This window comes from Myotis daubentonii, chromosome 5 (genome assembly GCF_963259705.1).
Source record: "Myotis daubentonii chromosome 5, mMyoDau2.1, whole genome shotgun sequence".
NCBI classification, from domain to species: Eukaryota; Metazoa; Chordata; class Mammalia; order Chiroptera; family Vespertilionidae; genus Myotis; species Myotis daubentonii.
The window spans coordinates 78,881,909-78,905,362 of NC_081844.1; positions in this window are offsets into that span (position 1 = coordinate 78,881,909).

The window sequence follows — 23,454 nt, forward strand, 5'->3', positions numbered from 1 at the left end:
TGGTGTGGGGCTGACCCCTTGCTCCTCCAGGCAGTCTCCACAGAGATGATCTCCCAATTAAAATAACGGCACACATGGGTGCCTGACCAGCTCGTTCTGCGTCTCTGCACCTCCTACCTCAGTGTGCTTTCTTCTTTACTTCTCTAATTGTAAGGACTCCATTCAGCCAGCTTTCAGGCAGTTCTGTATGATGGTGGTTCTCTATTTTAGTTGTAATTTTGATGTGGTTGGGGAGGCAGTGAATAAAGGCATTTGCCTATGCCGCCATCTTCAACATCTTTTTTGGGTATTTTCCTTTTTATCTAAAACACTGTTTGGCAGAGGAACTCTTTGAAATCAGACTCAGTGAAGGGAAGGTCTTTGAGACAATGTCAGCCCTCTTCCTGCTGTCATTTAGATGTCTTCTGCTTGGAAACAAGGGGCTACATGTTGTGTTTCTTAAGATCTCTACCTGTGTGGTTCTTGACCTCCGGAGGGTTAGGAGTAAAGAGGTGTCTAAGACTAACCTGAAGATGACATTTTATGTGGCTTGATTGTCTTTTCTGGCATCCTCTGGAGGACTGATCCATAGGGACCTCAGTAGCTGGCAGGGAGCCTGGGTCACAGAAGACCATGTATGCCAACTGCACTAAGTAGGCTTTGTCCTGAGGGCAGTGGGGAGCCACTAAAAGAGTTCCTGCAGGGAAGTGGTGAGAAAGCTTGGTGTCTCAGAAGGATGACTCAGGCTTCCATGTGGAGGAAGGATTACAGAAGAGAACCTGGGGGCACCAAAACCTATCAGGAGGCGGGCTCGTACCCGTGCGAGAGGAGACATGGTGGTGTGGACTAGAGAAGGGGTGGGTGGAGTGTAGGAGAGAGGCACATTCAAGAAATATGATTTTGCAATATATGCATATATTAAATTATTACTGTGTGTACCTTAAACTTTTACAATGTTATATGTCAATTGTATCAGTAAAATTGGGGGGAGGATAACTAGGTCCTAGGAGGTAAACTTTAGAGAATTCAGGGATTGATTATGAGGTCCAGAAGAAGGAAAAGTCTAGTTTCTGGCCTGGAAACAGAGTGAATGTACAAGTCAAGGTTCACTTGAGCCTTGTTTTTGGGAACATGTTACTGAACACAATGGTCTACAAACCACCAGGAAGAAACACTGTGAAAAACAGAGAGAAGAGCCTGCACAGAATAGTGGGAAGAGAATTCAAACCAATATTTTGAACTATGTTTTATCATCATTTCCCAGACAATTCTATTATACTAATTTGAAAGAGAGCAATCCAATTCATTATCTATTTGTGGTTGCCAGCCCCGTGAATAGTTAATGGTTTTGGATTACAGAGCTTCCAGAGGTGTCTCTCATGTTGTCAGTAGGATGGAAGGGGAAGAGAGGCCTGTGGCTGAGGTATTGATAGCCTGTGTACCTCCTCATGTGTCTCCTGCTTCAATAGCATCTATTTTGAGATGAGTTCTTTCTGGAGCTCTGGCACAGTGAGGAAAATGAGCATTTTTTCTGCTTCCAGGGATGGCTGTCAGAATTCCAGAAATAATATGTTGTGACAAATGGCAATGGCTTCAGTTTATGTGGGAGGACTGCAGCCTTCATATGGGTAATTATCTCTGCAGTTTAATAGCGATTTCAAGGGGAGGGAGGAGCTGATTGGAGCAATGGGAAGATGAAATACTGTGGATGAAGATTATTTTTTATAAATTTCTTGTAAGAAAGTGGGCTGCATTAATCACAGACCTGCCTCCCATGAGAAAGATAGATGGTCTTGGAAGAACTTTGCCCTTGAGGGATAGTGAAACTCATCACAGACATTGCTAGGGACTGCATTGTGTGCCTCTCAGATTCACATGTTGAAGCCCTAACCCCCAATGGGACTGTATTTTGAGATAAGGCTTTTAGGAGATAATTAAGGTTAAATAAGGTAATATCTGATAAGAATGAAGGTCTTACAAGAAGAGAAAGAGATTCAGATAGCTCACTCTCTTCCTCTTCCTCCCTTTCTCCCTACCTCCCCCGACACCACTGAGGAAAGTCCATGTGAGTGCACACCAAAAAAGTGACCATCAGCAGGTCAGGAAGAGACCTTTCCCCAGAAACTGACCATGCTGACATCCTATCTTGGGCTTTCAGCCTCCAGAACTATGAGAAAATAAATATCTGTTACTTAAGCCACCGAGTCTATGGTATTTGTTATGGCATTCCAAGCTAAGACAGACATGTAGGATGATCTAAGCCTAGTATTCATCTGAACAAAACAAATCACTCTCCTGGTACTAAGTTTGGAATCAGCAACAAGAACTGATTCTCCTGCATTTAGATTTTTATACAATGAAGTAGCAAATATCTTGCTTGTTCAGTTTTAGAATCTGCATAAACATCATGAGCTCTAAAAAGAATTTAAAACCTAATTTAAATCCAAAGTTGGCAAAAGGCTTACATATTCCTCATGTGACTTCCAAATTCTCTTAGTGACAGGGACAGCACACCCATTCCTCCCAGAGTTTGAGCTGTTTTCTGAGACTAAGTTAGAAATGGGGAAGGCCACAGACTTGATACTATTTCAGTTGCTGTTCTGTGGGGGTATACTGCCCATGGCTCTGTTTTTTATACAGTCCAGTCTTCTCTCCAAGAACAAGGTGAGAAGGCAGGGCCAATCCTATGTCACCTTAGTGATAAGGGGTTGCTGTGAGCACTTGGCTCTGCTGCATTCTCATTAGGAATGTGGCTGCCATTTCTGTGACCTTCTGGGGAGATGATGCTGGCATTGGGATTCATCCTGTAACTCAGTGCACCCTACTAAAGTCAAGGAACAGGTACCTCTTCCAAAAATCACATAGGACAAGCAATTCAGAAGGAGGAGCAAAATAGCTTCTAGAGCTGAGCTGTGATCCTGTTAATGGAGGACTTGGCCAATGACCAATCATCATGGGACAGTGGGGCCCCTGACCTTGAACTAGACACCATAGAAAGACACTAGAGAAAGAGGAAGCTTGGGTTCTGCCCTCAAGGAGCTCATGATCTCCCGGAAGAAACAAGACCCATGTGTAGGAAGTCGAGACAAGCCCAAGTAGAGGATTATTATGGGCTGACTTCTAATGGAGGATTTTTTGAGAAGGGAAAGGAGTAATTTGGGGTTTGGTGATGTCCTGGGTTGACGGTATGCTTGATGCCTGGGTTTGGAAAGGCCTCCTAGAGATGGGCTTGTTTTGGTCCTCAAAGGTAGGTAAACTCTGACAGGCCCAAGGCAGAGCTCCAATGGCCACCTTGTTAGTTTGCTCACTCAGCAGACACTTTCTGAGTCACTGCATGCCAGTCCTGGGCTGTGCACCACAGAAAGCAGAAAGCAAGTAACTGTGGCTTTTTGGGGGTATTCATCTAGGCCTATTGGGACTGAAGACCAAAGAAACTGGAGCAAGGTTCTCCAAGCAGTGAATGCTGCTGTTGTTGCAGCTTTGTTTTGTGACAACTACTAATTGCCTCTGTGTCTCCTCTGACTCCAGAGCCCATCCTTCCCTGCCCCACGTGCTTCTGCTCCTTATGGGAATGGGATCCTTGGGGTGGACCTCAGAATCCAGCTGCCATCTGCAGGAAAACACTAGTGGCCGTGACCCTGCCCTCCAGCTTCTGCTGGCACACAAGCATGAGGATCAAGGGCTGCTTCACATCTGCAGTGGAGCCTGGGAAAAGCTCTCATGCCTCAGAGCAGGAAATAGGCCGGAGAAGTCTGCCCACTGGAGGCTCCGAGCAGGACTGCCTGCCAGGTGCTGAAGCTGCAGGTACTGAGCTGGGGTCCGGTGGTAATGGTGGTGCTGGTGTTGGGGAGCCAGACCTGTACGTGCATAAAAGAGTTTAACCGGGTAGGGTAACCAGGCCTGGGAACCTGGTGGCAGAGCCAACAGCAACAACTACAGGTGTGGGCCTCTCTCTCCAGCTTGGACAAGAGAGGCTTCTAATGTAATTTGGTGCTGGAAGCCTGAAGGACGATCTTGCCAACCAATGTTTCGGTGCAGGATCTCACGTACAAGTTTCCTCAGTACTACCAGCCATTTCGCCTTTAATCAGTGATGTGGTGGTAAATGTTTAACAACTGGCTCTCTGAGGAAAATAGAAAAGTTTTGATTTATGGTTTGCCAGTTTCCATTGTATAAATACTCCTGCCATGGCTGATTTCAAGCTATCAACACAGCATCTCTGAATGCAGAGTTGGGAAGATACTTGCAGCCAGCTCTCACAAGAAAGTATGAGGCACATGGTGCATACCACTGCCTTTAATGGAATTCCTCTAGTGACAGGAAACTCACTACCTCTTGGGGTGGCCCATTTCATGCACCCTTCTATTGCTGACCTTTCTGGATCAGGGATCCAAACCAAGGTACTTTTGCCCAGTGCTGCTCACACCAATAGAACGAGACGGAGTTTGGTAAAGCAGAGCAGAAACTTTATTATTTGATGAAGGAATGGAGAAGGGTGAGGTCATGCTGTAACGCTGCCTTCTCCCTAATTCGGAAGGAGCCTTCTGTATTTATGGGCTGAGATGTGAAGTGATTAAAGTCTTCCAGGCATGTGAAGTTATTCTTCTGTTGCACTCCACCCTTTTGCACATAGTCCTTTTTGCACACAGTGCTCCATCACCATCTTGGGTTTTGCACTCAGCACCTTGGTGTTTGCACTTGGCCCTCTTCGTTTTGCTGTCTGGAATCCTTTTCTGTTCCTGAAAGCAAGCATAGCTTGTAACCTAGCTTACTAGTAGGTATTGAGAGCATTAAGATCTTTTCATTGACAGCCTGGTGACACTTCCTTCTGTCTTGGGCTTCTCAGATTTCATCCTCTTTTGAGGGCCAAAGCAAGTCCATCCCTAAGCAAATGTTAGAAAATTGTATCAAACCAGAACCTGTCATTCTTTCATACTAACTAACCAGTACCTTTATCTCGACTCTCATTTCTGGTTTCTATTTTTAGATCTTTAAGAAGCAAACAGGACATTAGGATAATGATTCCAGTAAAAAAAAGAGAAGGAATTATTACTGGTCTTGGATAATGACCTTATACCAACCTCCTGGTTGTCCACTTATAGGTCACCTCATACCTAGCACACTATGTTTCTAATTAATTTCATTTAACAAATACAATAGAAAATCTACTTGGTGGCAGGCCCTGTGCTAGGCATGGTGGGGAAATGAATGGGATATGGTCTAGGCTCTTAAGGGGCTTACTGTTTAGTTAGGGAGAGAAACAAGTCAGTGAATGCTGTCAAGTGCTTTGTTCTATGAGATAGGGGTGGAAATGTGCTCTGAGGGTTTCCAATTATAGAGAGGTCACTCTGACTGACAAAAAAGATGACATGAAATTTTAAGGCTCAATGACTGTCATCTGGAAATTGTGGCAGTTTTTTGTGGTTTGCTGTATCTGGTGTTCATGCTTGGAAGGGAACCAAGTAGCATGGCTAATTTCTTAGAGCAGAGAACACTTTCACCATGAAGCTCTGGACAGCTTCTGTCACACACATGTCCACAGGAGTCTGCCTGTGTTTCAGTGACAGATGGGAGATTTAGCAGCACCGTTGTTAATCTGATCAATAGCTCAGCACGTGGAATGGAACAAGCGCATAGTTCTTGTATTAAAAACATTCTCTGTATCAACTGCATGCACAGTAGCCAAAGTCTTTAGATGTTAGACTCCAGTGCCAATTTCCATTATCCCCGAGGTTGAGCAATACCATATTCACACACCAGGAAGCATGTGGGCTGCTGTTAACCAAGCCAGACCATGTTGTACATCCCTGTTGAAGTGTGGTCTGCTTCCCATGGGACTCGGGAAGAATTTTCCAAGTTCTACACCGCCCAAGTGCAGAGGAAGAAAGAGGAAGTGTGAGTATCTATTAGGACTAGAGGGGAAATTATAAAAGATGACCTTTAAAATCCAGTTTCCATTAACCAGCACAGGTACTCATGGCATCCATGTCGACTGGCGTCTATTTCATAGCTATTGGATTTGGAGTTGACGCAGGGTGAGTTAAACTGATCCCAGCTCTGTCCTTCAGAATCTATAATTTATCATCAATGTGGTCAACACAGATAACTAACATAAACTTTCTATCACATGCTGGTTTTGAAAATGGTGAAACAACCAATACAACATGCCGAGTATTTGCGTAATTCTGCCCAGGTAAACTGCTGATGTTGAACCAGGGAAGGAAAGCTGTGGAAAGAGGCGGATTCCCAGGACGTATACGTTCATTAATTCTCTCTTTGTCTTTCCCTCTCCTGTTACTTCTTGGAAAGGACTATTCTAACTCTTATCAAGCACACGGGGACACAAAGATGTTACCAGTTTCAAGGAGTTCCAGTCTCTGAAACCAGTTAGGGAAAATTGGATGAAAAATTATTGAGGGGCTTGTTTATTCATGGTCCCTAACTCATTAGTGTTTTCATGCTAAAGATCAGGGTGTGGAGTATAGCAATTTTATTTAATCCAAGAGAAGTCTTTTTTAGCAAATGTGTTTTTCCATCATAGTTTTCTCCCTACCATGCTTCTCCATCAGGAGAGGGGCGTGAGAGTGCTGAAAACTGATGTGCAGCAGAGCAGGAGGATCCCTCAGGAGAGCAACGGAAACTTTGCCTGGCTACAAAGTGGTCAGAGGTCTTGACCCCTTGTTCTTAGTGAAGGCGGCACCCTCAGCCTCCTGTCAATGTTAGGAAATCCAGTTGGAGACTCTCTACTGAACAGGGAGGCCACAATGACAGGGACTGAGTGGGTGTTTGGATTGTGTTTATTGTTGTAATTCAGTACTTGATTCCTGGTGCCAGAAAAGCCCAAATGTAGATCAAGAATGAGTATATTTTTTATCACTTTATTTCATCAATTTTAGGATGCACATTTTTCCTATTTTAACATGTTTGAAATTAGTGACATTGTACAGTTACCGTTAGCCAAGGAGCAGTCATGACATGTTGTCATCATCAATGCATGTAAACACTTGTTCTTAGCTATTTGTATTTTCACTTCAGTGAGTTACAAACCTATATGTGTTTTGGTTTCACTGACATTCAGAATGTGTTTAAAAATATTACGCTACACTTTGGCATTGAAACAAAAAAGGAACAGCGGGATTTAAAAACATATTAGTAAGCAAATATTTGTCATTAGAGAAATAGCCAAAATTCTATATTTTTTTTTTCTTGCAAAACAACAACAAAGTATTTTATGGAAGTGCTTCTCAAACTTGAATGAGCAAACAAACCGCCTGAAAATCTTGTTAAGATTATGGGGTAGATCTGGGGTGGGGCCCAAGATTCTTCCTTTGCAATTAGCACGCAGGTGATGTCTTGCTGCAGCTCAGACCACACTTTGAGTAACAGGCTTTACAAGACCTAAGGAAGTTAGTTAGCTACAAGTAGGTGAGGTTGCACTCATTTTTATTACTGAGCTGTGTGCAACAGATTGTGTATCACTTTGTAAGTCATGCTGCTAAAGGGAGGATAAATACCAAATGCTCAGGAATAAGATGAAAGAAATTTTAAGGCCTTAATAATGTGACTGCTTTCATGTGTCTCATGAGGCTATTGATGAGGTATCATGTCATAGTTTAATCGAGGCACCAAAAATGAGGTCTTACAATCACATGGTCTTAGATTTAATGAAATACAATAACGTGCACACATTACTATCTTTATATAAATCATGAAGTATCTGTTTCAACTCTAAGCATTATATGGACCTTTCCTCTGCATCATGCCAAGGGAGCCAATCACATGGTGTCATGTTCACAAAACACAATCTTAAACATAAGTAACTTCAGTTTCTTTCATATTCCTGTTCTTACTCTCAATCTGTCCTCTTCTAACAAAAAGTATACGTTACTGTGACTTTTAAACTGGATAAGCAGAGAGTGAGAATCTTAAGTAGTGCTCAGCCAGGTGGGGCTCAGTGGTTGACCTAGGAGGAACCAGGAGGTCATGGTTTGATTCCCAGTCAGGGCACGTGCCCAGGTTGTGGGCTCGATCCCCAGTGGGGGCCATGCATGAGGCAGCCAATCAATGATTCTCTCTAATCGGTGTTTCTATCTCTCTTTACAAAAAAATACTATAATAAATAAATCTAGTGACATAGAATACAAGGTCAATATACAAAATCAAGTGATCAGAAGCTTGGTTTACAACATGTTAACTTTGAGGTGAATCTAGGATTTGAGGAAGGGGCTTGGTATGGAGATCTAAATATAGAAATAGATTTTACAAGATATTTAAAACATTTGGATGAATAAAATATCCTAAGGAATAAGGATAGAGAGGGAAGAAAAGAGGACCAAGGGCTGAGGGTATCTTTGTAAATAAACTCTTCTAAGTTTCACATAGTTGCTCTTCCTGTGAGTCTTGATTGTGGTGAGGGGCTTATGGAGACTTCATCTGGGTGAGGATTCAATAGAAAGCAATATTTCCTCCAAAGGACTCTCATTTGAACAATGTTATAGGCTCCCAAAGGGTGTTGGAACTCCTTTGCTTGCACAGTAAGTTTTCATTAATACTTATTGACCCTCTGGTCAGTATTTGTGGTAACCTCATTGAGAAGCCGTAGGCCACTCAGTCTTGTGTCCAGAGAGCATTGGTCCTTTCTGGCCCAGAAGAGGGGTTAGCTGAACCATTGAGAGTATACATCGTCTTTGCATTGATTGCTCAAGAGGAGGCATTTCTGGGACAAACTGCAGGGCTGTTTCTTTCCTGGACTTTTTACACTTCGGTGGTTTTATCTAGTCTATGTGCAGTGTTTGGCTCTGGGGCTCTGCAAAGACAGGAATGCTCCAATACATCACCATCATCACTGTGCTGCCAGCTCAGAGCTCTCGAGTTAATGTCTTGCTTCTGTTCCACCTTCAGATCTGGGAAGATAAAAACTTTGGGTATTTCACATGGCCTCAGGCTATTGATGACTATAAAATATGGAGCCAGATGGGTTTACATTTTTTTCTGAAGACAAAACATGGCCTGTCTTGCTAAGATCTTATCTGTCTAATGAGCACAGGCAGTATAATTAAAGCCTTTCTCCTGTGCTGTGGACGTGCCAAACCTACTGGAAAGTTTGCTTAGTTTTCATAAATCAAATTGGTTTGGACCTTCACACACTGTAGGCCTGTTCTGACATCCATTAATGGAGGTTGTCACCGTGATATTTGTTTTTTTTCTTCTCATGGGAAAGTTGCCTTTGCTTAGAGAGAAACTTCTTGGATGGTGCTGCTGGCTCTGGCTAGATGGTCACTCTCAAGGCAAAGGCATGGAATGAAGGAGTGTTGCTCTCAAGTGAGTGAGCACTTTGGCATGGGGCAAATTCTCCTGATTTGGGAGAACCCAGGAGTGTCTGTCCAGTGTTAGGTAGCCCCTGACCAGCGAGCAGGACCTAGACCACTCACTTAGGGTGGTTTTCTTGGCCTTGGTGTCTGTAAGAGGTCCTGGCTATAGTTTCACAATGCTCCTTAAAGAGCCTGGTAGAATTAGATATATTTGCAACTTGCAGTCTAAACAAGCTGTTTGCAATAAATACGCTGGCTACATTGTTTTCTTGGCTCTTATTCATTGGTTTAATAATGTGTTATTTTTTTTGGAAATAGCTCTTTCTCTGTTGGCTTGGAGGAGGAACCCAAGAGAAATATTGCATTGGACTCTGTGCTAATCTTTCAAAACAACACGTGTGCAAGAATGGTTTGGCCAAACCTGGCTATAATTTCACAGAAACCCATAGTGAGGGGGACTGAGGACGGGATGATGGCAGCTCCTGATGATTCCAATGTGGCATCTGATGGGTTCTTGCTCAAAAGGAGAGAGAAAACAGCAGGGGGCCCAGATGGCCATCCACAGAACTGAGCACATCACTTATGACCTCTACAATGGTGTCAAGAGGCTCTCTCACAACTGGGCTCCAAGGGAGGGGACCCAGGCCAGAGGAAGCCAGAGGGGGCTGCATAGCTCATCCTGAACGCACACACACAGGCAGGGAAGCAGACAGAGAACAGTCTGGAGTGCACTGTCTGGACTCATTTCCCATCACATATATTAGCTGTCCCATCACCGGCCTGCGGCACATACTTGCTGGACACGACATATTGTTCTGAAGCAGGTTCTTTTTACAGCCACAGCTGCTCAATTATGTTTCTGCCTTGTTTCGGTGGGGAAAAGCTGACAACAGCTGCATGAGAATGAAGTCCAGTTCCTTGTGCAGTTGTGGCCCTGCCCAATGTGGGGCTCCACGCAGAGGCCCTTGAAGAGGTGACCAAGCTGAGTTTCTAGTCCCTTTTATGGTGATCATCTCAGACTATTACTCAGCTCCTCCTATATGAAGAACCTTCAGGCAGGGGGTGGGTGTGGGACAAGAATGGATTCTTCCTGGCCTGGGAGGCAGAGGGTGAGAAGAGAATGGTTTGGCCAAACCTGGCTATAGTTTCACAGAAACCCATAGTGAGGGGGGACTGAGGATGGGATGTGGTGAGCTGATGTGGCCCCATTACTGCAGCAAAGGGCACCTCCCATTATAACCTGCCTCCCGTGGGCCTCGCTCTCCTGCAGTGCTGAAGGGCTGACCCGCCCTCTCCTCCCACTCAGCACTGTTCAGAGAAGTCAGGGCAGACATGGTCTCAGCCTACGAAGAGTTCACTCTCCCCAGAGAAAAGTCCAGTCCTATTCAGCCAATATTTATGGACCATCTCACGCTGGGAGACCTGTTCTTCCTGTTGGGCAATACAGTTCTTGACCTTGGGGAGCTTCCAAGCTGGTAAGCCAGCAACCCAATTTACTCACACAAGTTCTCAGAGCAGCAACCAACATTTACTGGACTAATATATGCCAGGCACCTTCACCTTTATAATTGTATTCAATGCTCCTAGTGGCTCTATATATTTGACAATATGATTATCATCCTGTTTTACACATGAGGAACCTGGGGCATAGAGAGTTAGGTCACTTGACTAAGACCATCCACCAGTAAATGGAAGAGCCAGAGAACTGATATTAGAGAAAAGAGATATTCTAATCTAGCCTTTCTGATAAGCAAGTGATAGTACACATAAAACTGTGCTATAGGGGGCCAAGGTGGTTGTTCTGATAAAGAGATTAAGGAAGGCTCTTCAGAAACTACTCATGAGACAGACTTTGGAAGACCAATGGAATTTTAACAAGTGAAGATGAGGGAAAACAATATCCCCAGTAGAGGACCAGCCTTAGCAAAAATGTCACAGTATCAGGGCAAAGCAGGAGCATGTTCAGGAGAAGTGTGGTGTGGTAGGGACCTGGCATTTTTGAGAGAAGGTGATGGAAGATGACTCGGACAGCTGAGATTCTGTAGGTCTGACTTTGTGAAGCGGACAGACAGAGTTGTGAGGATTTGTGGTTGGTGGAGACATCTGATAAACTCCAACTGCACAGGTAGGTGGTTAGCCTAAGTGGGGCAGTGCCACCTGCCAATATTCATGGAAAAGCCAACGTTTCTTCTGACTGTCTGCATGGCTGCCACCATGCTGGAGGCTTTATCTCTAGTCTTTACCATGGCCCTCCAAAGCAGATGAGGACACTAAATCTCAGAGAGGTGAGTTACCTCCTTAAGGTTTCCCAGCTAATGAATGACAGAACTAGGAGTCCGACCCAGATCTATATGATTCCAAAGTCATGCTCTTTGCACAACACATGGAGCATTTCCCAGGAGATTAGAGGATGAAATGAAGATTGTTTTCCTGCTCATCCTCACTCCGGGGATGCCAGCTTGACAGTGAGGCTGTCACCCAGCGTTGATTTTACCTGTAGGGAGGTACCTTTCTCCAGGGCCTTCCATTGCTGTAACTGTTGACAGAAAGGGCTGGGAGTACATGCAGGGGAAGGCACTTGCTTGCCAGAGTGCAGTCTCTGAAAGGGAATAACTTGTATTTGAAGGCAGTTGGGATACACTTTCATGTCTCTTGCTCTTTCTGTCACCATTCTAAAATAGCCAAGGCCGGCTCTGCCCTGCTCAGGAGCGCACCAGTTTGGAGTGAATCCAACTATGGCCAATTAAATGGCAACCTGGAACCTTGATGTGCTAGTAATTTCCATGCGTAAGGACTCGTAGACAGATTTCCCTTTGGTTGTTTGCTTTTTTTGTGTTGAGTTTTGAGTTTATGGATGTTAAACCACAGCTGGTTTCCTTCTTTCTATAAGGACCCTTTGATAAGCAGTCAACTGAGTTTTCCACTGTTATTTTTCACAGGTCTAATAGTTGTTGGCAACCACGCTGTGTTATTTTGTTCACATAATTATTCACTGAGCCTAAAATACCCCCAAGCGACCATCAGCATCTCAGCTGTGGCCTTGCTCTATGGAGTCACCACTAGGAAGTGGTTAAAACCTTGAGGATGAAATGGGGAACCTTTCCTAATGAGGTTGATTCAGCCGCTAAGGGCAAAGCCTGCCACGTAGGTTGAATTCATTCTAATTCATCCTGAGCTGCTGTGACATACAGTTGCCCCAAGTCTCCTGAGTTCTGTCAGATCTGTCTGTGATCATAACTCTTCTTAGAGAAGTGTTTTTAGGAAAGACAGGCCAGCCTGGTCTCCCTTGCTCATGATTAAAATTGAGGGCAGGGCAGGGTCCATTGAGCCCCACGAACAAATCCCCTTCTTCCCACCATGGGTTTGTCTGTTCTTCAGCAATTCCTATTTGACCAGCAGCTGCTAGGAATCCATATTTCCAGCACCAGGTAGAGCACAGGTACAAGATGCCCATGTTAGCTAACAGAGTGGTTGGGGAGAGAGCTTGAACTTCTCCTTCCCCTTCATCTCATGACTTGGACAGTAATTCTTCGCAGTGAAGCTCAGGGTTAAGGGAGGGACAAGAAGGGCAAGGACTATTGAGCACAGTCAGGCAGTGAGATGAATGGAGGCCTCATGTTTAACCAGACACTTTGGAATAGCTGCGACTTTTCTGTTTGTGTGAAAGAAGTGTTTTGAGTCTTGAAAAAAAAAATCTTGTATAAAAAAGGAAGAAAGAATTTTCCCTTGGTAAGCTTCTGAGGACTGTGTTCCAAGGCCCTTGAGGGGAGAGTAGGAAGGAATTTAATTTCCCCATGGAAGGATCTGCATGCTGCAGGGAGGGGTGGCGACACTCACTGCTGACATTGCACAGGGAGGAAAAGCCCTCTCTAACGGGCTCTGGAAGGAGTTCAGAAGACTTGGAAAGGGTTTCAGGGGCCTTATGGCAAATCACTCATATTTACTTGGATTCAGATTTCCATTTAGTGAGCTAATCCAACTATCCCTCTATATGTGGGGTTGTACAGGTGGCCGCTTGGTCTCTGCTCCTCTAAGTGCTAGTAACCTCTGAGCTGCCACCTGCTGCCTGCCTAGTCAGGATGTTTGCAGATCTGGCCTCAGTTTTCTTGACTGTAAAATGGAGATTTTAATTGCAGCCTCCATAAAGTTTTAGGGAGGATTAAAATGAGATAATGTATCCCGGCTGGTGTGGCTCAGTTGGTTGAGTATTGTCTCATGCACCAAGCAGTCGCTGATTTGATTTCCGGTCAGGGCACATGCCTGGGTTGCAGGCTTGATTCCTGCGGGCGTGCAGGAGGCAGTCGATTGATGTTTCTCTCTCATCGGTGATTCTCTCTCCCTCTCTCTCTAAAATCAATAAAAACATATTTTAAAAAGTGAAATAATGCATGGAAAGTACTCAGTCCCATAACTGACACATAGCGATTGCACAACCAGTGGTTACATTTTTTACATAAATGTTTTATTTTGGAATGGTTTTAGATTTATAGAGGAGCTGTAGAGGTAGTGCAGAGATTTCCCATACACCACTCACCAACTCTCCCCTCATGTTAACATCTTAGATAATTATGGTATAGTTATCAAGATTTAAAAAACCAACTTTGACACATTATTATTAACTCAAGATTTTATTTGGATTCTAGTAGTTATTCTACCGCTGTTATTTTTTTCTTCAGTCAATGTATATACACTTATTAGTATTTGATAGTTAAGGAGTTATCCAATGTATTTTTTCATTACAGTTTACATTTAACATTATTTTGTATTAGTTTCAGGTGTACAGTATAGTGGTTAGACAACCATATACTACTTTACAAAGTGCTCCCCCCCGCCCCTGATATTTTCAGTACTCACCTGTCCCTTCCAGTGTCCTCTCTGTTTCATGATCCAATCCAGGGCACTACATCACACTTAGACTTACTTTTATTAGACTTCTCCTGTTGGTCTGTTGACTCCCTGAGATTAGCAGCAGCATCTGCTCTTATCTCAAACACAGCATGGTCATCCATGGAGCCAGGAACAACCAGAGTTTGGGGATGCAATCAATGACTTTGCTCTAAAAACATCTAAAATCTCTGTGTTTTGGGGAGACCATTTAGGCCCAGGTTGTCAGTTCTCAGAGCTCCACCAACCCTCAGCCTCCCAGCTTATGGAGGACAGATCCTAGGGCATGTACAGAGGAGTTTTGGGGCACAGGGGCAGCGAGTGGGGACCACAAAGTCTTTGCATTTAGCCCATGCTGGCAAGGGATCACTTTCTGGCTTCCAGAGGCTCCTGAGCCAGCGTTGGCCCTCCATGCTATTCCAAGTCAGCACAGGGTCCAATGTATTCTGAAGAACAGGCACTGTGGCAAGCAAACCCCCCTTCCTCCCCACCATGCCCACTGCTTTTGTTGAAACCTGACTCCTTGGAGCATAAGCCTTGGACCTGGGAGCCCTGCTAGGAAGTCCCAATGTAGAGGTTTAGAAAGAGCTCAATTTCCGGTTAGGGCCTGTGGTGGTGAAGAGGGCGCGTGGTAGCCCAGAGGGCTTAGGGCCTGCATGGCATCATATGGCTTCATCCTAGACCCTTCCTCTCTGGCTTCAGGTCTAGTGGAGCATTCTGAGGGCTCTGAGTGATGGTTGCCAGCCTGAGATGAGGCACCTCAGCAGGGATCTCCATTCTTGGATCCATTGAGATCTTTATGAAGGGTAAATGATCCCCTAGCCCCATTAATGAGAATTTGACATTTAGACCCTCAGCCCTTACACTGGCTGGAGAGGACAGGTCCTTGGTTCTACATAAAAGTGTAGAACTACACTGCACTCTCGGAGTTCTCAAGGCCGGAGTTATGTAGTAGATGCCATGACCCACTGAGTCCTAGGGCCCTCACATCAGACAACCAGCCTGCTTGGTGCTGGGGATGGCTGAGGACCAAGAATGTGCATTTAACAAACATTCATTCCTCAAACCTTAAGCACATTAATATTTTGAAAACTCAAATCAGTTTGTTCTCTTAAAAACTAGAACCACATGCCTGGGAGGCAGTGTGGTAGTGGGCTCAGATTTTTCACACGTGAAATGGGAACGCAGGGCTGTGGAGGCAGGAGTCCCATGCTCCAGCCCCGGATATGCCACTAAGTGCCTGTGAGCTGGGGCAGGCCCTTGCCCTCTTGGGGCCTTGGTTTCTCCAGCCATAATACAAGGATATTGGGATCTTTAAGGGCCTACTAGCTTTGGGGGTTTATGATTCTTTGGGGGATGGAGACTCTGAAGTTGACTGGTTTATAGGAAAGTTTATTTGAAATCCATGAGGGCCTATGATTGCTTGTAAATGTTTAAGATGTGTTTTTTAGTAGATCTAAACACGGGCAAAAATGGAAAGAATGTAAACAGTTCTTAGGAAGACTCGTTTTGCCTGTGGGTGAGGACTGCAGTAAGAGCACGGAAAGCAGGGAAACGCAAGGGAGGATCTGGCCTTCCAGGCGCCGTTGCCTGGGGGCCTGGAGGCCTCCCCCATGGCTGCCCAGAGCTGGCACAAACCAGAAGCCTGGCCACCTCCTTCTCTGACATCGTCAGCTCTCTCCCAGGAACAAGAACTGAAGCCTGCAGCCCTGACCTCCCAGCTCTCCTTGGAGAGAGTACTGCGGACTCACTGTGGCCAGCTTTGAATTCTGCTCAGTGCCAAACAACTGAGCAGTAAGGCCCCCCTACCAACCAATATTTGGGGGAATGAGCAGAGACAAGGGCCAAATTCTGGCCCGTGACTGGTCCTCATTCTGGGTGTCTGGCAACGGTAGCATCCACAGGAGCCACTAAGTGGAGGGTCTTCAGGTTTCTGAGATTAGATTGTTCTAGAACAGGGAAAGAGTCTATGGTTAACAACACAAATTAAAACACACACACACACACACACACACACACACACACACACACACCACAACAACATTGCTGTAAATGATCAACCCAGTGTTAATTGGCTGGGGAACCCCTCGAGAGAAGGACATGAATCCATAGGGCTTCATTCTTTCCTTCACTGAGTGTGTGTTGAGTGTCCAATAGGTACAGTGCTGGTGCCTGACTTGATGGTGGCTGGAGACTGGCAGGAAAAAGAACATAAACAGGTGAACCTAGGCAGTGGTGATCGTGTCAGACTGGTGGCCCTGATAATGATGGAGGGCTGACTCAAACACAGTGGTCAGGGAAGACCTCCCTGCGGAGGTGATTTACTCTGAGACTTGAAGGGTTAGGAGGAGCCAGCGGGGACAGAGAATCCCCAGCAGACACCACAGCATGGGGTAAGACTCTAAAGCCAGGAGGGGCTAGACTGCGAGGGGCTGTTGAATGGGTGGGGAAATGCATGTTGGGTTTGCTTCGCTGTGTGTCCTGAGTAGAGGGTGTTTTGGAGGTAGGATGGTTGTGTGGGCAGGATGGAAAGAGAACTGTGTGTGCGTACCCATCAGCATCCTAGGAGTGGACAAGCCCTGCCCACTCGACTAAGCATGACATCCATGCAGCTAAATGCCAGACTCCTGACTAAGAAGCGGAAAAATCACAGCTCCCCAGAACTCATTCAAACATAGAGTGAATTCATGGAGCCTTTCCTACCTCCACCCACTTTCCCTGCCAGTCATTTTCAGAGGTCATTCTCATCATTTGTCCTTTTCTTGTGATTACTCATTTTTCTTGTAGTCCCATTGTTCCAGTTGGCCCATAATTGCTTGAGTAGGCAGGAGTTCCTCCTGCAGTATCCTTTTCCTGCCCTCAGGGCTCAGAGAAGGAACCAGAGTGGGAAGAGGAACTTGACAGTGACATACAGCATGTGCTTAATCCAACTCCTGGAAATAGAGTCTGCTGAGCAGGAGGAGGGTGTGCATGGGTCAGAAGTCAGGGCCTAAGAGAATAGTGGTTGTAACAGGAGGAAATGAAGGTGTTGCCTCCTTTGCAGACTGTTGGGTGCACCCCAGCACCATCCTCCCAAACTTCCTGGTTACTATGTTCTAGCTCCAGGACTAGCAAGGCTTTGTCCAACTTCCTAGATGTTTCTAGGCCGTTGTCCTCTGAACTTGTGAGTTCCTGTCTCCACTTGGTTGTCCAAGCCACTCACTGTAGACCCTTGCTACTCAAGTATATCCCATGGCTTGATAGCTTTGGCATCACTTAGGGTTGTTAGAAATGCAGATTCTCTGGGCCTTCCCTAAACCTTCTGAATCAGGATCTGCATTTTAAGAAGATCCCAAAGTGATTCCTATGCTCATTCAAGTTTAAGAAGCAGGGTCATAGACCTTCATTAGCAGCTGCACCAGTTGCTCTACTCTCCCAGGGGTGGGACTCTGCACTCCTGGAAGGGATGGTAAGATCCTAGGGGCAGAGCCCCAGCACTTCCTCTGAAAGTCAAGTTGAGAAGACTATTTGTCTTGTAGGCAGGGACTCAGTACATATTTGATTTGACTTATTTAGAGGAGGTGACGGGGAGGAAAAGAAGAGAGCATTTATAAGCAATTCATCCAGGGTCTCAGGAACCTTAGAGAAGACTGTGGATCTCTTGGAATGTTTTTTGTCCAAGACATGTTTCACTTAGTGAGCCCTGAACTTAGATGTTTATGGAATCAAGGACATCACTTGGAGATAATTGTAAGATTAACAGTGTAGTGACCGGATATGACCACTCTTACCCTAAACCCAAAGTTCCAGAGATCCCAGTGTGGGGCATGCAGGAGGCAACCAATCAATGATACTCTCTCATCATTGATGTTTCTATTTCTCTCTCCCTCTCTCTTCCTCTCTGAAATCAATAGAAATGCATTTTAAAAATCAACAAACAAAACCAAATCCAACAATTATTTTAAAAAATTATATACTATGACTAAATAGGAATCATTCTAGGTATGCAAAGGTTGGCTTCTTGGGTTTCTAGGGCTCCTAGTTCCTGTAAGCATGCTGTAGTCAGAAGTGCCTGGGGCCAGCATCTTGTCCTGGCATCTTCTTTAGCAGTGTCCTAATGGAATTCTACCAGCGAGTCACCTTTACAGGAACAGTCTTTCTGACATCCTCCCAGATAACTCTGAAGTGAGTGCTGAGGTGTGGCACCTCCCTGAGGTGTTCTGTGGATGGCACCCAAGAACACAGAAATTAAAATAAATTGGATAGGAAGACAAGGTACAAAGCTCCTCCATCAGGCATGGCATGGAATGAAAGATTTCTTTCTGGGAGGAAGGGCATATCCAAATATGGAAGCTGGTGAAGAAGTCAATGAAAAGCTATTTTTCTGCATCTCAGAGTGGGATTGAAGATGCTATAGGTCACAGAGCTTGGGGTCAAGAAGAAAAGCTGGATATGAAGTAGGGAGAGCAAGGAAAAAGGAGCCTGTGTGTGATGTTTAATTTTATGTCAACTTGGCTGTGCTATGGTGGCCACGCATTTAATCTGACACTAATCTGGATGTAGTTAACATCTACAATTAATTGACTTTAAGGAGATTACCTTTGATAATGTGGCCTCGTCCAATCAATTGAAGGCCATAAGAGTAAAAACTGAGATTTTCCAGAGAAGAAGAAATTTTCCAGAGAAGAAGAGTAAAAACTGAGACACAATGTCTGAGTTTCCAGCGCTTTCACATAGACTGTGGGAGCTCAGCCTGCCCACTCCTGCGTGTGTTCCGAGCACAGGGCTGGCCCAGAGTGGATGCTCTATAAATATTTCCTGTCTGGAAACGACAACCATCTGTCGGAGTCAGTGTGAATAGAGCTCTGCCTTGGGGCAGGGGCGGAAGCTGAGGGACCGAGGAGGGCCTTTCCTGTCCTTAGATCCTATGACAGTGAGTGGGAAGCTCTCCAGGTCGAGAATAGGTTGTTGGGAGACAGAGTGGGAAGGAAATGTGAGATCTATAAAGTAAAGTATGAAAATTTAGGAGGAGAGCTGGAAGAGCTGCAGCTTAGGGGAGAGATTCTGAAACCTCAGCGTGCTGGAGTGCTTGCTGCAGGTGAGGACTTATGTTGGCTGTTCTGATGGGTCAGGCACTTTCTTAGAGCTTCACATATATTAACTCATATCATAGCTACCCCTTGAGATAAGTTCTATTATGATTCCCATCTCACAGGTGGGAAAAGGGAGGAACAAAAAGGGTAAGTAGCTGTAAAAGGATTCATTTCACCCCGTGGGTGCACATCCCCTCAGGCAAAGGGAAGTAGGCCCTTTGTCTATCATGTGTAATTCCAGCCCAGATCTCCACTTGTATTTTCAGGAGTTTGCCAAGAAAAGCCCACAAGGCCGAGTGAGCTCCCTATCCTCTCTGGGACCCGGTATGCTCCCTATCAGCCCTGGTGGTCTTCAGTGTGGGGACAGATTTCTGTGCAAGTCTTTCACTCAGAGCTGCAGAGCTGGCTTTGCGGCTACATGTGCGATTCATAAAGTTTGCATTTTCCACAGAACTTGGTTTCCAGAGCATTTTGGCCTGAGCTCCTCAAGCTTTCAAGAATTTTAGCCGAGAAATGCTGTCCACAAATTGCTCAGCCTCAGACATCCTTCCCACGGCTGTGAAGTCTGGCACAGTGTTCTATTATCGCTCGGGGATGGGGTTTGGAGTTTTATTTTATTAATATTCTTTTTTTTTTTGCAAGGATTTAGAGGGGAGGGGATCTGGACCAACACCGTTTTCTCCGGGTCATCATTATTTCCTGCCGACATCCACATTTGGCCTCTTTCTGTCATTTTTGACCTCATTTGCCACGTTGGCGCATGTCTTCTGCGCCCCGAGGGCTGGCCTGTGCAGTGCATGGGAATGAGCGTGACTGCAGGTGAAGCAATATGCTTAGTATAAATTTGCAACCACTGTGTTCGTTAGGTTTAAAAACTGTGTTTACATTCATTTTTCCTAAATCAAAATAATCTTGATTTTAAAGCTGGGGGATTTGATCCTGGTCCTGTTGGGACTCCTGCCCTATCAGCCCCTCCCCTGGGCTGTGACAGCTGTCAGGACCACACTGGCCAGTATCCCTCAGGGAAGGTGTGCTGCTACACAGCCTACTCTGGCCACCTTGTCCAAGCCCATGGGCTCTGGGACGGGCAGCAGTGCTACTTCTGTGCCCAGCTTGGGCATCAGATTGTTGCAAAGGCTGAGAGCATTGGGTCCTGGGTCTTCTTCGCCCCAGCCGCCCCCCCCCCCCCACACACACACACAATTAGCTGTTTCTCTTGGAGCTCAAGGTCACTGGTACTTGCCAATCATGGAAACTACGGGCCACCATCTTTTTGTTCTGAGGCTATCCCCTCTCGGTTATGGCTTGTATTGTGTCCCCTCCAAAATAGGTAGGTTGAAATCCATTACCTTAGTACATTACCTTATTTGGAAATGGAGTCATTGCAGATGTAGTTAAATTAAGATGAGATCATACTGGAATAGGTGGGCCCCTAGAGGGGACACTCAGGGAGAAAGCCATGCGATGACAAAGACAAAAACAAAGACAGAGATTTGGAGTTAGGCGGCTGCAAGCCAAAGAACGCCAGATTTCTGTTACCAGCAAACCACCAGAAGTTAGTAAGAAGCAGGAAGGATTTTCCTACAGATTTCAGAGGGAACACGGTCCTGCTGATACCTTGATTTCTAGCCTCCAGAATAGTGAGACACTAAATTTCTGTTGTTTTAAGCCACCCAATTTGTGGCACTTTGTTATTGCAGCTATGGGAAACATACATCCTCCATGTCAGGGTCAGCAACTTTCTGGTCCCTAAACACATGTCCACACTCTGCCCTCCGGGGGCAGGGGAGGTCCAGCATAACCCCCCTCCTCAGTGGGCATGTGGACTCATTTTGGTGGTGGATGCCCTTTTCAGAGGGTGAGTGCTTACAAAGGTGAGGCTGAGACCAGCCACTTTTCTTCTGCTGACCGATTCTGCTATTGATTCCTGTCACTATTCAGTCTTAGCAAAGCTACATTGTATGAGCAAGTGACCAGGGCTAGTTAAAGTTTGGAGCCAACATCTAAATGCATGAATTTTCCTTTTAATTTACTCTTCCACTATAGAGACCAAACTAAGACCCGGGTTTGATCAAATACATTTCTCAGAATGCTGATGGAGCAGGACTCTCTGTGGGAAATGCAAGACTTAGGACAGTCGAATGTTTGTGAAATGCAAACTCTTTTGTATTTTTATGGCACATGACAGCATAATCAGGGCATGAGCTATGGGATAAAGAAAACCACCAGTCAGCCTCCTTGTCCTTTGTGTCTGCAGAGAATAGTGTTGGGATATTATTTCACCTGGCCTCGGGCTCTGTGGGTTCTGGGTGTGTAGCTCTGAGTTTTGGTCTTTCTCTCCTTGGTGCCCTTTCCAGAAAGTCTCAGCCTTAAATTTCTCACCCATGATCTCTCAACCACCCTTGGCAATAGGGTTATATGTCGTGTCACCTTTCAGACTTTCAGACCAGCTCCAACTTGTGTGGACTTAGCCCTGGGCTGCATGTCTGTTTCTGCTCCGTGAACATGGGGAGGGCATAGGCCGAAAAGAGATGAGGTCTTTGGGCTCTGGAGATAGAGAGGGATTTCTTTATGGGCCATTCTGATCAAAGAGCAAAGGTGCAAGCAAGAGAAGTAGGACCAAGCCTCAGCTCTGAGATTCAGTATTAGGTTGTCAGTCTTCCAAGAACTGTTGAGTAGATACAGTGTGCCAGGGGCCATGTGCTGAAAAGAGTGATGAACAAACCAAGTTGAAATCCCTGCCCCCTGCATTTACATTCAAGTGCATTGTGACAAGAGAATAAGCCGCAGGACAAGGCAGGAGGTGCTGTGCTCGAAGGATTCAAACCAGCTGGGGCGTGGAATGCTCTGGACCAGGACAAGTGACGCAGGACGGACTGCACAACGCTTGATGCTGGTGGCACGTGTTCATGGAGGGCTGGCGTCAGGCCATTGGAATGGCGTCCAAGTCCCCTGTGACAGTGGTGGATCTCATCAGGGACATATCCATCAGTCTTCTGGGTGCTTCCAGGGATGGGATGGAATTAATAAAATCTTCAGCTAAACAGCAGTTAAATTTGTGTATATTTTAATCGGAACACAATTCTGGTCCATATGCATAAAATTTAACTTTGGATTTATTCAGCAGGGTCTTAAGCTTGGAAATTTTTAGCTATGGAAATATTTAGCTACGGAAAAGGACTTTTTAAATTTTTATTTTTTTAAAAGCTGTTTTTATTGATTTCAGAGAGAGGAAGGGAGATAGAGAGATAGAAACATCGATGACAGAGAAACATCCATCAGCTGCCTCCTGCTCACCTCCTACTAGGGATCAAGTTCAAAACCCGGGCATGTGCTCTGACTGGGAATTGAACCAGCAATCTCCTGGTGCATGGGATGACACTCAACCAATTCAGCCACACTGGCCAGGCAGGAAGTATTTTTTTTTTTTTAATGAAAAGCTTTTTGCTATTCACACATACTGTAAGAAACAGTACAGAGAGATCCTCTGGGAGCTTAACCCAATTTCCCCCAATGAGAACATCTTACAAAACCATAGTAAAATATCACACCAGATATTGACGATGGCACAATGGAGATATGGAACAGCTCCATCACCACAGTGACCCCCACCCTCCTATCCCACCCATTCCATCCCTAGCCCCCAGCAATCACTACTCTGTTCTTCAGTTCTGTAATTTTGAAAGACCTGTTTTTTTTTGTGTGTGTGTGTGTTTTTTTTTTTAAATCAGGTCAATCTTGATGAAATTGACTCACTAGTGTCTGAAGCCCTCTGCCAGATATAAAGTTAAAGGCTAGTGTCCATGCTTGTCTACATAGTCAGCATTGCACTGTGGTGGTTGGTAGTGCGGGTTCCACTGGCAGAATTCTGCCTAAAGGAATTACTGTCCAACTGACCTAAGTAAGACAAGTTACCTAACCTTCATAGGCACAGTAGAGGTGATAACTATAGGACTCAGAGGGTTGTTGAAGGATTAGCTGAGTTAATAGATCCAAGTACTGAGGACAGTGCTTCTCAAGCTTTAATATCGCAGACATCAGCTGGGTCCTGCAATGGGGTCCGGGAGTCCGCATTTCCAGTAAGCTCCCAGGTGCTGTTGATGCTGCCTCGTCCTCAGACCACACTTGTAACAAGGACTTGGACGAGTGTCTAATACAGATTAAGTGCTCAAGACTTCTTTTTTTTTTTTAATTAAATCTTTATTGTT